Source organism: Arvicanthis niloticus, chromosome 9, assembly GCF_011762505.2.
Source record: "Arvicanthis niloticus isolate mArvNil1 chromosome 9, mArvNil1.pat.X, whole genome shotgun sequence".
Lineage (NCBI taxonomy): Eukaryota > Metazoa > Chordata > Mammalia > Rodentia > Muridae > Arvicanthis > Arvicanthis niloticus.
Window position 1 is genome coordinate 32,101,156 of NC_047666.1, and position 3,414 is coordinate 32,104,569.

A 3,414-nucleotide genomic window follows, 5' to 3' on the forward strand; every position below is an offset into this window, starting at 1 on the left:
TACATGGGGACCTTCTCCCATCTCTACAGAGCAGGACGTGTTTTTGCTTCTGATTGTTCTATGGATAGCTGATCCCTTCTGTGTGAATCTAATCAAGCATCTTCCTGGCTGAAGACTCTTGGGATTCTATTTTTAAATTACGAATTTTCTCAAAATGTGAAGGCTGGCTGCAGACACTTTATTCTCATATTCCATTTCGTGGTGCAGACTAACTCTTCCAGAAATTACTCCAACCTGAAGCCTAACCAGGTCAAGATTGATTGGTGAACCAAACATGTCAACTGTCTGAACACAATGCTGCAGTGCAGACCAGACTTCTTGCTTTTTAACGTTGTCATATGGGTGGTTCTTACCCTTTCCTCTGCCAATCTCTCCAGAAACTGATAAATGTCACAGAGAACATGAAGCCGATCACATTTCCCTCTGGCAAGTGAAGGGAGATGCAGCTGCATTTTAGTCTAAAATTGATTCTGTCGCTGGGACCTGGGTGGGTTTTGTTCCACCCTTCTGAGCACTTTATGAGACCTCGAGGCATTGCTTGGTTCCCTTCACTGAGACCAACAGCATGGTTTTCCAGGTAGATAATGGGATGGCCAATTCGGAAAGGGAAAGTGGAAAAAAAGGGAGGGCAGTGACTCTGATGCACATTAAGGCTGTCACTAGGTATAACTTTATTTTCCCAAACACTCAGTGTTCCTTGAATTCATGATGGGGGTCTGCACTGATAAACTAATTGGAAACTGTGAAAATCAGCAAGCCAAAGAGAGCACTTAATGCCCTAAACTCATAGAGCCTCTTAATTAATCCGCACAACACAGCACACAGCACTGTTGATTTACTTCTCACAGTTTGACAGGTGGCTACAGCTGAAGCTTGCCACTGCCTAACATCGAAAACAATGACCAACTGCCTGTCACCATGGGCCCAGAAGAAAACCACAATGAAAAGACCTGAGTGAGGAATGATTTCTAGTGGTTTTTTTTTTTTTGTTGTTGTTGTTGTTGAATCATAAAATCCAAAAATCAAAACCTGAGAATTGCCCTGTTTAACCTTTTCATTCTGGGGGAATCTTCTGTCTACCTAACCCAAGCAGTTCCGATGGAGAGAAGGATTATCTCCCCCTCTGCCTTGCACTGCCACAAATCTTAAAACATAAACAAGTGGAATACTTCGTGAAAGGGAACAGAAATTAAAGCCAGAGGGATCCTTCTTACTAAGGGACTTTTATACCTAATAAAAAAAGGTTCAAAATAAAATAATAAAACAAAACTTGCAAATCTGAAACTATTTTTTTTTAATTATTATTAAAAAGAGAGAAAGAGATGCAGGCTGGAGAATCAGCTCAGTCTGTGAAGTACTTGCCTTATTAGCATAAGGTCTTGAATCTGATCCCCAGAACCCCAGAAGCATACAATCTCTGTGCTGGGGAGGCTTATCCAGGTATCTACAGGGCTCTCTAGCTATCCAGCCTAGCCTTCTCATAACTCCATTCCAGTGAGAGAAGTCTGTTTCTAAAACTAAGATGGACGATGCCTGAAGAATAACACTCCGAGCTGTCCTCTAGTGTCCACAAGCATGAACAAACATATGTTCTTGCATACATATGAATGTGCACACAAAATAAATGAGGTTATTTTTTTTAAAGCTCCCATAATTCAGCGCAGGAGGATGTATATCAGGGTCCTCATATTCATCCAAGCAGGAGGCGGGAAGGGGAGGATGTGAAGGAACAGCCTGGAAAGCCATGCCAGGATACAAAGCCAGCCTACAAATAGTAAAACGGGAGGAAGTACTTCTTCAAAGGCCAGGGCTGCTTGCAGTTCCACAGTAACAGGGCTGTGTGGATATAAATGGATATTCCCTTCTAATAGGGATGGAGACAATGACTGTTGTTGTATCCTGTCTTAACAACGACTAATCTCACCAGCTCTAACTCTGCAGACAGTGAGTCTTGCATCACAAGGTTTAGGCAGTCTCAGGAAGTTCCCACAGCTTTTTATGAACTAAAGTCCAAAGGGCTCTCTAATAGGCTGGAGCATGGCAAACACGGTGCTGACAGGTTTTGTCCTTTTCCCTTGTTCCCTCTCCCTTGCTAAAAAGTGTCAGTGTACGTTCTTAAAGCTACCCCATGGTTTATTCTCTTATTTAGCCACTGACTTATTCCTGAGACAAAATATGAAGGCCCAACAATTGAAATTTGTTATTTGGCTAATAAGTCCAATCAGGATTTACCAACTCACTCTACTACAGACTCTCCCTGTGGTCGTTTGAGTATGCTTGGCCCATTGGAAATGGCACTATTAGGATGTGTGGCCTTGTTGGAGGAAGCGCATCACTGTGGAGGTGGGCTTTGAAGCTTTGCATGATGCAGAAAAGCCACTCTTCTCTTTGCCTTTGGATCAAGATGTAGAACTCTCAGCAACTCCAGCCCCATGCCTGCCTGGATGCTGCCATGCTTCCTGCCATGATGATATAGACCCCAATTAAATGTTTTCCTTTATGAGTTGCCTTGGTCATGGAATCTCTTCAAAGCAATGGAAACTTTAACTAAGACACTCCCCTTTTTTCCTTTAAAAACCCACTCATGACAAAAAACACCAGCTTGCTGCTGCTGCTTTCTATCTGCCTGATTCAGAGACAGCCCTACCCCACCACCTCCATTGCCCCTTTTGGGTAATAAATCACCCTTGTGCTGAGATTTTGGTGTCTGGGTGTGTCCTGAACTGACTCTGAGGGGCCACCCTCCCTTACAAAGTCTTTCTTTAAATCCATGCCTATGTTGAAGATTCTACAATGCTTATTGGTTAGAACTTCATGGTTGGGATGTTGCAGATCAAGAGATGAATTGTTTCAGACTACCTTTAGCCTCCTAAATATCCATGCATTGCTCACATGTATGTCGGACCCAAATTCCTCTCAGTTATCACATAAAATCTTTGGAATACACTAGCCCCAAAGTTAAGAATGTCATGGGGGTGGGGTGGGGTGGACAAGGAGATGGCTCAGTGGTTAAGAGCACTGGCTGCTCTTACAAAGGACTTGGGTTTAATTACCAGCACCCACATAGCAGGTCATTATTGCCAGTAACTCCAGCTCTAGGAGATCTGACACCTTCACATAGACATGCATATAAAAATATACAGATCATCATCTATTTTTTTTTTAAAACTGTCATCATCTGAACAAGTAGATTTCCCTACTTAACTGGAACCCATCTCTACCTGTTGTCTCTGGCAATGTACTTGGAAAGTACTTTAATTTAGACTGTCTCTTTTTTTTTCTCCTGTGAATGCAAAGGAGAAAGTAACCATGTCCATAGTAGGGCAACTTAGGAAGCTTGACCCTGTTTCCCAGGCTGTGGTCACTCAGACCTGGCTCAAAATAAGAGACCTCGCATATTAGAGCTGTGTTTTA